This window comes from Vipera berus, assembly GCF_964194415.1.
Source record: "Vipera berus genome assembly, chromosome: 1".
Lineage (NCBI taxonomy): Eukaryota > Metazoa > Chordata > Lepidosauria > Squamata > Viperidae > Vipera > Vipera berus.
The window spans coordinates 194,182,245-194,197,418 of NC_138202.1; positions in this window are offsets into that span (position 1 = coordinate 194,182,245).

A 15,174-nucleotide genomic window follows, 5' to 3' on the forward strand; every position below is an offset into this window, starting at 1 on the left:
TTAAAAATGTATTTTAAATGATGTCACAAAAATGTACGTCATTTTTCCTTTTTACTGCCCCAACAAAATCGCATTGGGATCCAGTTTTGTTGAAAAGTCTGAAAACATGAAGCAGTGTAGAAAAAGTCTACAGTGATGTATCCACACGAGAGGAACTATCCATAAACATATTTCATATTTCTCACAGAAACATACAGACTGGGAGTTTGTGAAGATCTAAATTAGCTGGGAGAACCTAGGGACCTTGGAATCTTTGCTGTGGAAAGATTCACTGAAAAGTAAACTAATTCTACCATAATTCTATGCTTCACATAGAGACGGACACAGGGAAGCCTGGCGTCTATTTGTACCTGCCCAGGTGGATGGCATCCAATCAGTTCAAACCTGGGCTTCCTGCCAGTGCAGGTGACAATGGGTGTAGATCCTGGCTTCCCACCAGGCTGACCATGCCTGGGGCTGTCAACAGCTTAACTCATTAGGCTTATCCTGAGTGAGCAGTTATCGCCCGGAGCTGTCCAACCCCTCTGCTGATCTGCACCATCAGCTTCCTGCTGTGCTGTCCTTTGTGTATGCTGGGAGGCATACACTGCATTGTGGAAAATGCCAAATATACCCAATGAAGTACATTCTAGTCTATTGTACAAATTTATGCCATGATTCATTTGGCTTGGGGAGCACTGACAATCTTTTCAAAGCACCCGTCTGATTAAGCATCAATTGGTTAGCAGGAAATAGTCAACATCTAAGTGCTCCTGTTGATTTTAATTTTTGCCAATCCTCTAGCCATCCGCAGAACAAAATATGGTCAGGACTGAAGGAGAGAGGCACAGTCAGACAATTCCATCCTGACCTTGATATTGTAACCCTTAGCTTAAAAAACTACAATTTGGTGTGGCAGAAGACCCCTGCTGATGAAAGTCATGCCCTTGACTATAACCAAGACAACCTATGAAAACTGAAATTGCCCTGGTAGTTGTTGGTAATAAAAAAGATTTAAAAATCTGAAATAAAGTTTTCCATCAAATAAAGTGTGCACGTGCAGTCATCTATGTATCTATGTGCCACTTAGTGCCAGATACGACCTTAATGGAAAATATTTTTTTCCATCTTTGCTATATAAAAACTTTTGCCTTATGCTATACATTGTTTTAATTAAAATTATATTATATTATCAATATAATATATCAATAGTCTCAATTACTGCATCCAGGAGAGCATTTTTAATTGTTAGAGGTGAAGGAAGAGAAACTAAATTGAAATAATATATTGACCTATTTTTTTCTATAAGAAAAAAAGGAGCATATATTTTAATTATTTATGAAAAATTAACTAAAAAAGATAGGGATTTTGATAATGTACTCAAATAAATTCTTTTCTTTTAGTATCCTACAGTTGAACTTCAAGTGATAAAACTGATTAGTGATAGGAACACAAATGAAAGGATTTTCTTTCCAGGCAGCGAATAATGAATTTATGCAATATAGACTGCACAGTTTTATTCCTGAAAAACAGTACTATTAGCCAGGGAAAAAAAACACTATTATCCAGAGAAGATAAATTGTTGTTGAAAGGCAATATAATGTAATTGCTGAATATTAGGAGCAAACCAGGTCTTCCTTCCTTCCTTCCTTCCTTCCTTCCTTCCTTCCTTCCTTCCTTCCTTCCTTCCTTTTGGACTAACTTGATTTACATCCAGGCCTAATATAGCTGGACTGTTTTCATGAGTTTCAGCTTTTCTATGCCTTTTAGCAACTGTCTAGTAGACAGAGATCAATGGGTGAATCTTTGGCAAGTATTTCCCAAGGAGTCTGACATTCTGGTAGGATCATCAACCTTTGTGAAAAATGCACTTCCATAAATCCTAGGATGTTGCTGCACATGGTTTTGACATTATTCAGGTGAAAAGATCCATCATGGGAGCTACAAATTCTAAGTAGCCTGGTGGTCTGGTCAGATGGTAGCATCTATATAAACTATAGGATTATTGTTGTTTCCCCAAGACATTGTTGTGATGCTGCTAGGTAGAGACGATGAACAAGTAATGGGTTCAGTGTTTCTCAAAGGAGATACTTAATACCACAACACCGCCTTCTGAACTTTGACAGATAGGCAACAACTATGACAAATGTGCCATGTTTAGAGATAGAAGGACTGTAAACACTAGGTTCTATTGCTTTAATATAAAAGAAAGGAAGGAAGGTAAAAAGAAGACAACAATTTTAAAAGAACACATACAGAAAAACAAGGATTCTTATTTGCAGTTGAGAGTTGTATTTTGAGAAGGTTACACTTCTTATAGAATCTTTTACAATAAGATTTTGAACTTAATTATAAAGAACAAATACTTTTACATGGGAAATAGATCTCTTTTGTTTTTTGCAAGACATAATAGATAAATAAGTTTATGATTTTAACAACTGGAAACTAGAAGAGGCAAAGGATTCTAGAGGGGGGAAATGGAGAAGCCTACATGTGTTAATTAACTGGGACCTTCAAAATGATGCAAAACATTATAGCTCTGAAAATATAAGGGAGACTTTGGAAAAATGGAGTCAGAAATTAGTATCCCCAATATCAACATTATCAGTCGTGATGTCTGCCTCTGAGGATTCTGTCAACGCTGCTAACATCGAATGTTATTGCTTGACAAGATGAAGAAGTAGCTATTTCATATGTTAAACTTGTGTATTGCTTTAAGAAATTTAGGCTGGGAGGGGGGACGAGTAGGATTGCACCTTTCAAGTCCATCTCTAACTAGAGAAGATAAGACCTTGGCGGGTTTTCTAATTGAAGGGAAACTGATTCTTTAAATTAATTAGAGATTATGATTAATAACAAAATTAGAAAGGTGGAGAATTGTGTTTTAATATATTGTGCAAGGGGCGGAGATTTCAGATTCCAGCTTCCTTCGAGCAAGCATTTGCCGGTGTATTAGGCTAATAAAGGACTTTTAAGGTAAACAATGCCTCAGAGTCACTTGAAAAGCCCATACGTAGGAAACTTGACAGATACATTATGTCCAAAATACGTTATTGAAGAAATGACAGATGTGCAATCAAGGTATTAAAAGTGGATTTACAAATCACAGGCCAAAAGAATGACTTGAAAAAGGATGTCTCACTAAATATATAAAATAAACTGGGTGATGTTTTCAAAATCAAAAGGGAAATACAAATGATAAACCAAAAAAGCAATCTGAATAATTTTTACTTACTGGATTTGCAAAATAAATGAATTCTAGCAGATGACATTTGGACTTCATATCCCTGTGTTTTGGTAGCCACTTTCTCCACTTCCTTCTCTGTTACATCCTTCTGCATATAACAGTAAGTATTGTGGCAGAGAATACAGTGATAGAAGCGTTAAAGACAATAAAGTATGGCATAGATGAAAAATCAATCAGAACTGTGAAACACCCAGCTATTTTTAAAATATAAACTATAAGTGAATAAAACTAGTAGCTTAAAAAGTAGCTTCTTTTTCAAAAAGGTCTCGGACATATAACACCAGGATTCTGAGAGAAGGAAGGAAGCTTTGTATGCAGAGTTCCCTTCTATATCTTTATTTGGAAACTTATTTTCTCTGTTGACTTCCAAATATTACCATTTAATGAGATACACATTTCCTTCATGTATTTTGAACATATTCCAATACCAGCAAATACCAGAATTTCAAAGGTTATGATAGGAAAGGTTCTTTATTAGTTTGTTTTCTTTTCATTCTCTCTGTTTTGACTATGTCCTTTTTTATTATAAATCCTTATATTTCCAATCAAGGAGTCTGACTAATCTGAAACGCTTCCAACTGAGGTAGATAGCTATTCTTTACAAATTGTCCCCAAATTAACTCAGTGAAGCCAGCTGTTCTGAAAACAGGAAATTGAGGAAGCCAGGTTGATCAAGAATATGGGATATTTCAGATAAAATATGTTTTTAAAAAGCTTATTATACTGCAGGTTCTTATTGTACATAAAGTAGAAAAATATATCCAAAAGGGAAAAAAAAATGAAGTAGTTGAGAAAGGTAGTGATAATCTAAATATGGTAGAATCAAAGTTCAGTCAGCTGGTTCTCTAGAGTGAAAAACATTATCTTTATTTGAATTGTTATTTTTTAGGAATAGACAATTAGAACATTTTTTACCTTAATTTTAAAGAATTGAGGACTATTGAATCAAACACAAAGATGGGAAGTTTAAAGGACTTTTATAGGAGCATACCAATACCAAGAATTGAGAATATATTCTATCAGCAAGCAACCTTTTTGGGAAACCTGAGATACTAAGGGAGAGGCAAAGTTTATTAATTTTTATTTATTAATTTTATTTGTATACCGCCCTTCTCCCGAAGGACTCAGTTAAATCAAGTTATAGAATGGAGTAAATAAAATGTTAAAATTGCCATCAAGAGATCAGATCTTGGGGGGAAAGGATCAAGTACAGCTTGAGCCTATGCTTTCAGTGGGAATTAGCAATTGGGTAAACATCTTTTTTCCAATTATTTCTTCTGCTTATATTCTTAACTAAATTCTCTTCCTATTTTGGATATTTCATTTTTTTGTTTTATCTTCTTTGGAGATAAGTTCTGCGTCTGACAGGTTAATTGGCCAACATTGAATAAAATCATCAATTAAGCAATAAAACTGTGAAAATAATTAAGGTGATCTAATTTATTTTAAAGTCTGTTCTGTTCTTGCATTGTTTTTGTCTTAAATAACTTTTGTTATGATAACGTTATTTAAAATTAATCCCCACTGACAAAAGAGGGCAAACTTTGTACATTAATTTGAGCAGTAATTATAGCTTATGATGATATAATTATTAGTGTGAAAACAGTAGAGTTTGATATTATAAACTGATTTTTCAGGATGTTTCTTGTCAGGACTATTTCATAAGTAGAAAAAGAGAGCTGGGGAAAATCAGCACAGTGGACTGTTTCAAATATTCCTTCCTTCCCTACATATCTAGTTCCTTACAAATATGTGCTACATTTATATTAAAGAAGGACTTAAAAAAAGTTTAATAATCTTTGTAAATTATCATTCCAGTGAATGAGATCAGTTCTAAATCTTAAGAACAAGTGTACAAATCCCAGGTAAATAGAAAGTTTCATCTTTTTAGATCAGCCTCATGGTATGATGATAGTTAAAGAGAAAGAAAAGAACATTGCAAGATGTAAGTCCAAAGATGCAGTTACAGTTGTGTCAATTGGGTAACGTTAGTGACACTCTGAACTTCAGTCTGTGTTTGCTATCAAGATCAATTACTTGATGTTGTTGTTTTTAATGCTTCTGTCATTTACGATTTCTCAGGACATATGTTCAACATTGCACCTTCGTGGCCTTGGCAGTGTGCCTTTTCTGTTGCAACCCCTGCCCTATGCAACACCTTCCCCCCTGGGACCCGACAGAGGCCCCCCCACACACACCCTTTTAACTTCTTCCCCCAAGCATTGGGCTAGGGTAAAATGAAAATATTGTGTGTTGCATCAGGAAAGTGTGTTTGTGATGCAAGGTTCTTCTGTCTTTGGTTTTATTTTCTGTATTTGATTTTTTTGTTTTATGGCTGTATATATTGTTTTTATTTGTTGTAAGTCACCACTGTGATGTGTCTATGCCTAAAAAGTTCAGACTCCTGCAAGCGCTAGTATTCCCTATGACACTTTATGGAGGTGAAAGTTTGACTTTTAAAAAACCAGGATAGGAAGAATGCTGATGCCTTTAACTTTAGTGTTTGAGGAGACTTGGACAGCCAAGAAAACAAACGGATGGGTCGTCAAACAAATCAACCCAGAATTCTCATTTGAGGCACACATGATCAGTCTCAAATGATCCTATTTGGATACATTATGCTCTCTGGAAAAGGCTCTAATGCTGGGAAAGAAGAAAGGAAAGGAAAGAGGATGACTAGCAGCAAGGTGGGTTACAGGGGCAATGGGTGCATGGTTGGGGAACTCAGAGGGCTATCTTAAGGATACATTGTCATGGAGAATATCTATCTATGTAGTCACTAGGACAGGGGTAGGCAACCTCGGCTCTTTTATGACTCATGGACTTCAACTCCCAGCTATGCTGACTGAGGAATTCTGGGAGTTGAAGTCCATGAGTCATAAAAGAGCCGAGGTTGCCTACCCCTGCACTAGGAGTAAAAAAAATGACTTTATGGCACATAATCAGTGAATAATGGGCCCATCTGGCAATAGCCATGGCATATGGAAAAAAATCACAGTTTGAATGTATGAAAAGTGAATAGCAAAGATTAATGACTGAAATGAAAGATAATAAAATAATTATGTTAGTCTGCAACCAAAAGAATGGAGAATTTTGTTATAGATCTAAATGAAGGAGACCTAATCTTATAGACAGGCATTAATAAACCTATGCGGGTGTAGTTTTAGATTTAATTATTAGGTTTAATTTAATTAATTATGAGTGAAAGATCTTAAATATCTATTGGAAACTATCAAAAAAAATTGTTACCTATATTGTGGACATGGATAAATGCAGGAATCGATAGGCTGGAAATAGTTTCATATTACAAAGGAAAATAGTGAAGAGAGGGAGGTTCTGAATGTGAGGTAGATTATTTCTTGGTAATTCTAAGAATGGATCTTGAGAAAAATAAACATGATAGAAAAAAGAAAAAAGTGAAACAAAGTCAAACAATTACAAGAGAAACTTTGAGTACCAGATGAAAAGTATTTGTAGATATGTTAATCTTCCCATTGAGTAAATTAAATTGCATTAATATATAAATAATTATATAAAATTAATTGTACTATATTAATTAATAATATATTGAATATATTATCAATATATCTAATATAATATATTTAATTAATATATATTACATAATATATAATATATATTATATTATATACTGTATATATTATATAATATAGTTAATGTGTAGAAGTGACTTGGAACAGAGTGAAAACAATTATGTTACAAAGTGCCCCCAAAATATGTGGAGTTCCACTAACTGGAAGTATATAAAAGATTGCTTGGTGAATTGATAAAATAGTAAAAGCAGTGAATGAGGAAAATGCATATACTGCAAAAGAATGAATATGAGAAAAAATATAAGTATATGGAGAGGAAAAAACAACTGCAAAGAATAGTTTGTTGTCACTATGAGTTGTGGGGGGGGGAACGAAGGGAGGCTCAGCCAATCCCAATGTATACATGGTTGTACTTTGACAATAAAGGTTCGTTCATTTATTGAAGAATAAGAAACAGTTAAGATTAAAAGACTCAAAAAATGATAGGGTGATTTTGTTGATTTTTGTTTTTTAAAAAAGTTTACAAAGTGGGTGAAGGGGGCTAAATGGCTCCAGAAGAACAAATGGTATTAAAAATAAAAATGAAAACGTGCTTTGTGATGACCCTGAAGTGGGGGACTCTTGGAAGGATATTTTAAAGATTTGTATGGGAACAATAGAAGTTTTATCAAAATGAAAGTTCAATATATTAGAAGAAACATGAAGCTGGTATAAAGACATTGGAAAAGGGATCGTTAAGAAGTATGTATGGCAGACATGTCAAACACAAGGCCCGGGGGCCAGATCCGGCCCGTGAAGTGGTTTCATGCGGCCCGCGAAGCCATCCTGGAAACAGTGAGGGAACGCCCCCCACTGCCTTGGCCCCGGCCCAGAGACCCTCCTTCTGCCAGAGACCCTCAGATCTGTCCCACTCCTGCCCAGGCCCCCATAGGCACCCTTGATGCGAACGATGTAGAGCTGGCCACACCCACCCAGTAGGCCATACGCACTCTAGCCACGCCCACCCAGTAGGCCACACCCACCCTGGCCATACCCACCCGGCCCCCTGAGGGCAACCACAATGCTGATGTGGCCCTCAATGAAATTGAGTTTGACACCCCTGATGTATGGCAAAAAATTAGATAAAGAATGAGTTGAAGCTGAATTACTTGTGAATTCAGTACAAATGTGCATAACCCGTAGGAAAAATAACTGTTGATATTTGGTCTTACATCACAAATGAATGAAGATCAAATTACAGAACAAATGTATAAAATATGTGACTGGGCAAAAAAGGGGAAGACAGAACATGGATGGAGTTGATGAGATCTTCACAGTAAGATGTTTAAAAAACAAAACACATGAAGCAGTGGGTTGAAATGATGGAAACAAAGATGGTTTGTTAAGAATAGAAAGATATAAAGAGTTATAGTGAGTGGTGTTGGTATAAATGAGTCTAGGTACATTTCCCTTTCTTTTTCTTATATCACATCCTTAACTTCTTTGGCTTACTATTTTGCTTTTTTTCTGCACTCTGCATAATGTGCCTTACCCCAAGAGGGAATATTGTGATGGATGTATATGTATATATGCAGAAAAGGACATAAAAGAACAATCTTCTTCCTGGAGTAACCCCCCCCCCTCCAAACAACAACAACAACAACAACTACTACTACTAAATAAATAGGAAAAATCTAATAAGTAAATTTAGAGAAGGGGTTAAAATAATTGGGTGTCAGTCCACTTGTGTGTAATATTCCTCAATGCTTATTTAGCAGTCACTAAATACTATCCTATTCCCTCAAAACACTTGAAAAAGTGGTTGGAAATATAAAATAAAATATTGGCTAATCCTGTATGCAATTGCCCAGTGATTTATGTATGTTTAAATATTCAAAGATGAAAAAGACAATACTGAGTAAATTATATTACTGCTTACTCTGAGTTATCCTCATTCTGAGCTTTGTAAATGGAACTATTCCAGGGAAAGTTGGGCTCTATTAATTTTAATGCAATTAGGATTTATTACGAACGGTATAAAGTGAGTATTCAGCTGTTCAGCTAAGTACACCTCCAATCTTGTTCATATTTCAGGAGTTTAATTGTGGGCAAGATACAGATCACTGGATCAACTAAGTGGCAGTAATAGCAATAGCACTTGGACATATATACTGCTCCATAGTGCTTTACAGAAATTAGGATCAAACTCTAGGCTGTGGGCAGAATTTGCCTGCAATACTGCATTCTAACCACTGCACTAACAGGGCTCCTAATGTAGCCAAAGCATTTCATCCTTCTGTTTGCTGTGTGAGTTTAACATACCCATAAAATATATCTGAATTAAATAATTGTGTTTGCTAACTAAAAATTTCGTCCATTCTGGCTGGAAGCCCTGACTTTGCCACAGACTATACATAAATCCCTATGTATTCACCTGGTTTTTAAGTTCTAAGTTGCCCCATATATTTCTCTGCCAAGCTCCTCATGTTATCATCTGCATGGAAGGCAGGTACAACATGGTTCTTTTCATGTTATGGATAGCTGTACAATTGACTTTGTGTGACTTGTGTAACTAGATGAAAATTGGGTTCAGATGGGCTGTTTTTTTTAAAAAGACCCTAAAATTTGCAAACATCTTCATAAACAAGATGGGGAGAATACAAGTGACAGAATCTATCCCTTTTACTCATTGCTCTAAATTATTCTTTTCTCCCTATACCAACCATTTTTAAAAAGAACAGTTGTTAAGCTATCCTAGACCTAGTAAAATTCTAAATTTTAATGCTCAGATCTTTTCTGGAGATTAATTCAACTGTTTAGTACATTTTTAAAAAGAATATAACTTATATTAATTATATTCATTTACATACCACATGCTCTAGACAAGCAAGTTAGTTCAAAATGGGATTTTAATTCTAAAGTTCCTCTCTCTACCTAATTTAGCTAATTACTTCAAAGCATAGAACTGCGCTTAATTGTCAAGGAATATTTCTCAAGTCGTTTCAATTAACTTGAAACCAGGTTTTTGTTTGTTTCAGCTAAATGTTAGGAATGAAGATAAAGATTCATTTGGATAAGAAGTAGGAAAAAAAATAAATGCTTAAATCTCTTCAAAATGTTCTGGTTTACCCGAATTACAAGTAACAAGAAGTACAGAACAAGGTATCTACCTGGGGAGTTAATCTGTAATCCCTTATTTCTTTTCTCTAGAGCAATATTAATTAATACCATCAAACAACATCTGCCTATCCCAGATGCTTGGGAAGGACTTGATAGGTAGATAAAACTGCCAAATCCAGTCTAAACGTCTGGCTGCCTGTTTGACCAAACATAATAATGTACATTTATTGTGGACACCCAGTATACTGATGATATTCAGCTGAACATCTCAACCCCCGGCTGTACTGGTGAAGCTTACAAAGTATTGACCCAATGTCTGGAAGCTGTTCAGAGCTGGATGGCAAGGATTAGACTTGGTAAAACCGAGTGGCTATGCCTGTTTGGCCCCCAGAACTGGGAAAGTTTTCATTGTTGGTCCCATGTGGGACTGTGAAATTAGGAGATCCTCTTAGAGTCACAGCTACTGCTTGAAAAGCAAGTTGTGTAGCAGTTGCACACTTTCCTTTTATGCGTGGCTGTTTATGTATGCCTGTATGAATGTACATACTACTGATCTCACTATTGAGCAACTCTGGAAGGCTTACATCAGCATCTTTTTCTGTCAATGCTGATTGTAAAAGTATCTTTCTATAAGAAAAGTGTCCAGAATCTTTTCCAAGTCATCAGTCAAATACGTTTTAATAGGCTCACACACACAAATCCCTGTGGGTAAGAATTTGTATCTCACTTAATATTTTATTAATTAGAGTAAGTTATTCAGTATCTTTGCTAATATTGATTTATAGATAAAAAAAGAGGGAGGATAAAAAAATCTAACAGCAACAATAGTAATAAATGCTTTTGCTTCTTTTTCCCCCCGCAGCCTTTAGGATTATTCTGTTATTTCAATGACTAGTTGGATTATTTTACTGCTAGTTTATTGTATCAAATTGGCTTCCAGGACCCAATTTCAAATGCTGGTGGTTGCTACCTGTAAAACAGTGGAGTCAGACATTACAAGTGTGCAGATTTCCTGACATATGTATCAGTTTCCATCTTCAGCATCCAGGAACTTGTTCTGCACCCCGCTATCTGTGATGGTGGGCTGGGGATTGTTGGAGAGCTTTTTATTTTTCTTCCATAAAGTTCTTAAAGAGAGATTGGATTAGCTCTTGCCCTTTTAAACTTTGGATGCAATGCCAAGATTTTGAAAAATCCGATTTAAAGTTTTGCCTCTTTGTCTGATTGCATTCTGATTTTATTTTTCTGTCAGTTTTACTGCTTTATTTATTTCTTTAATAGATTTGTGTGTCCGCCCAATTGACACCCAACCCAGGGCAGCTAATAATCAATAAAATAAACACCACAATCAATCAATAAAATAAACAGCATAATTAAAAACAATTTAAAATGTTTTGACTTTGAATGTAGTGTATTTTTCTTTTTACGTTTCATTATGAACCACTTGGGAGCCTTTTTTATGAGGTTGAAGAGCTGACTAATGAAAAAAAAGGAATGTTTAAATAAGTGGTGGTTTGAGGGGGTGGGGAAACACACACACACAGGAAGCGTCTTATCCCGAATTAGCCTATTGCTGCACCTACTGTTGACATGGACTGGCAGCGGCTCCCTCAGGGCTTTTGCAGCCCTGCTTTGAGAAGCTGGAGGTTGATTTTGGGACAGTCTTCATCCCAAGAAGCAGCTTGAATTGGTCATTAATTTTTCAACACGCTGTGCTCAAATGCTATTCTACTTCCTGGCCGGTTGTATTTTCTCCATAAAGGGGGAAAAAAAAGGTTGGACTCTGTAACTCAGAGACCTATTAACTGGGAGAACATGGAAACTGTGAAGGCAGCATCTCCAGAATAGAAAGGATTCCAGAGCCCCTTAAAACCACAAGGTGTTACTGATATGAATGGGGAAGAAGGCTTCCAGGGAAAATCTTCCACACGTGCTGTAATTTCTTTTCTCATTTCTGACCTCCCCATTCAGCTTACTGGAGAAAATTCATGAAATAACAATATACAGTGGAAGAAAGCATTAAACCTCTTTTTCCTTTTACATGAAGATGAACTTGTTTAGTCTTCTTTAGTCTGTTATCTCTTCATCCTTCCCTTCATCCTTTTTTCCTGTTTTCCTTCTTCTCATCAATACTTGATAAATATTGAAATTGCCCCAAAACTTGCTTCTCTCTCTCTCTCTCTCTCTCTCTCTCTCTCTCTCTCTCTCTCTCTCTCTCTCTCTCTCTCTGTCTGTCTCTCATGTTTTCACCTCTTTAGTAACTATAGTCCTGCCATCTCTCATCATTACGTCAAACAATGATTACAATATGTGAAGTGATCTCTCCCTCTTTCTCTTTCTCTCATTTTTTTTCTCTCTCTCCCTCTCTCTCACACACATCTATTTGTCTTCTATCTATCTAATATTTCAATAAGTACATTTGGTATTTCCCCACTATTAGGACAACAATAAGGGATTGATATACAAAACTTTTCCTGCATCCGAAATGAGGATATTTACCTTTTGGGAAGCTAGATAACCATTCTGCTGTCCAATGCATCCTAGAGCAAAACTGAGACTGCATATTTTACCTATTTAGATTTATTTTTGTTTTTACTGTTGCCTGAAACACAATTAATTATTTGATGGATGTTAGAAAACGTAGACGTGAACGTGAAGATCCAGTATAGTTTTATTTATGTACTTAAAATATTTATATCTTGTCCCTTAATCAGAATGATTCATGATGTAGCTAACAACTATAACAATATAAAATAGCCACAATAAATCAGGAAAAAAGCAGCAACCAGTCACTTGGTGAAGGTCAGGGAGGCAGAGCCAGGGCAGTGGAGAGAGGAAGAGAGGCCTGAGGCAAGGCGCTGCCTATGAAAAGCCCCCTTCCTCAAGCAGAGGCTTTGAACAATATTCTCAGGCAAGAGCTGGCCATGGTACCATGGTACCCAAAGGCCCCGTGGTACTTATGACACCACCAGATGGTGCTAGGCATTTCTTTTTCTTTAAATAGCCTTGGTGGAGCAGTGGGCTAATGCCTCCTTAAGTAACACCAGCTGCCTGCAATTAGTGCAGGTTCGCATCCCACCAGGCTCAAGGTTGACTCAGCCTTCCATCCTTCCGAGGTAGGTAAAATGAGGACCCAGATTGTTGGGGGCAATTAAGCTGACTTTGTAATAATGCCGCTTGGGGTGTGTGTGAAAGCCCTAATAAGCAGGCATATACATAGAATGAAGGCTACTGCTAAGCTTGTAAGCCGCCCTGAGTCTTCGGAGAAGGGCGGGATATAAATGGAATAAAAATAAATAAATAAAAATAAAATAAATAGCTAGAGGTGGGTGAGAGAAATGTTACAAGATCCTTGTGCTCTTGCATGAGATTTCACAGATGTTGCAAGACAGATAAATAGACATACAGATCACACATCAACATGCAGGACACTAGATCTGAAAAGGAAGCAGTGTTTCAGATCACTTCCACAGAACAGCTGGGTCTTCTGCTCGGATTTTACATGTTTAAAGCAGTCCTGAGAAAAATGTTCTAGGTGGAGAAGGAATAGGTTGTGTGCATTCTGCAATGTTGTACAAAATAGCACAATTATACCCATTATTTTGAAAAGATACTGTAATGGATACATTTGATAAAACTAGAAAGAGCTTCAGGAATCTTGACAACAGCCTTTTAAAACTGGAAACTTAAGGATTCATTATGTGGTGTTTCTAAAGCTCTGTCAAGGAATACTGACTGATAGTTTTACCACTGAATAGTCTAGCTGCCTTTGTACCTCAAGTATGTCTATATATATTTATATAAAAAAGCTCTTTGTTTCAAATGAATACTCAAGGAAACATAGCAAGTCATTCAGAAATGGTGTGATAATCCAGGTCAGATATTTATAGTTTTAGATTTATTCAGCGTGGGCTGCAAAAATCCAGATAACCACTAGATGGCAGCAAAATGTATTCTTTGCAGCATTTATCTTACGATCATCTGGCCAAGTTCTTTTTTGACTTGGGAAGTTCATAATTATAAGCAGATATTTTTAGGGAGCTTTATAAAGCCCCTCATCCAAAAATAAATACACTGGAAAGGAGGAATAAATGAAAAATCAAGAAATTATACATATATACATAATGTCAACCACACGCACAGCAGATCATGAAATCAATAGATTTCAGCCATTTTTTTACATGGCTGAGGAAAAAAGGCATTCAGAATGCACGCTTCTTTCCACCTCATCCTTCTCGGTGCTTCTTTTCCAATGCAGTATTTTATATATTTAAATCTGAGCAAGCTAGGCAAAAGAGACATGTCAGGAAAAAAAAACCAATTAGTCATCCACTATTTTCTTCTTTATGAAACAGCAGTAAGCAATGAATCAGAATTTTGATCACAACTCAAATGGCGATTCTAATTGCCCTTACCATTTTCTCTACAAGTATGGAATAATTTTCCTTTCTTTTTGCCTCCCTGTCCTATCTTTCTAATCTTTCACCTGCTGGAGGCAAGATATTTTCTGAGAACTAAATATTGTATCTCTCTACAGGCAGCTTCACAACCCTGGATGAGGGTTATATGCTCAGTTCAGGGCCATGTTTTAGTGTAATTTGAATGAATCCTGAGTGGCAGGTTGGCTGCTTGCCTGAGGGTGGGGACATCTGCCTTATAACATTATGAGAAAGAATGAAAGGTAGCAGCTCACTCCATTATCAACCTTCTGGAAAGGGACTTGAGACATCTGATTTCTGCCTTGTTAGCCAGTATGCATTTAAAGGCCACTGGATAGCAAATGTGGTTGTGTGGGAAGTCCATATTTATGTATTTATATCAACTTATACAGCCATTTGTCTCAAATATATGACTCTGGGCAGCTCACAGCAATTAAAGACAATGTGAAAACAATGGCCCCCAAAGTATAAAAACAATATTAAACATGTAAAAAGAGACAGTAATGCAATCATAGCCAAGATTTTAGTTTCACAATGATCAACACAGCCCCTGTACTGGCTCTAACACAGGTCCCCATGCTTAATTATTATTATTATTATTATTATTATTATTATTATTATTATTATTATTATTATTATTATTATTATTATTATTATTATTATTTATTGCATTTATATACCGCCCTTTCCCTGAGGACTCAGGGCGGTTTACAGGGAGTTAAAAAACAACTATACAAAAGTTAAAACCCAATTTAAAAAATATTAAATCAACCCTGTACTATTAAAAAACCCCAATTAGAATGAATATCTCCTCAGCCTGGGCCCGAGAGCTCAAAGAGCCAGGTCTTCAGGCCCCGGC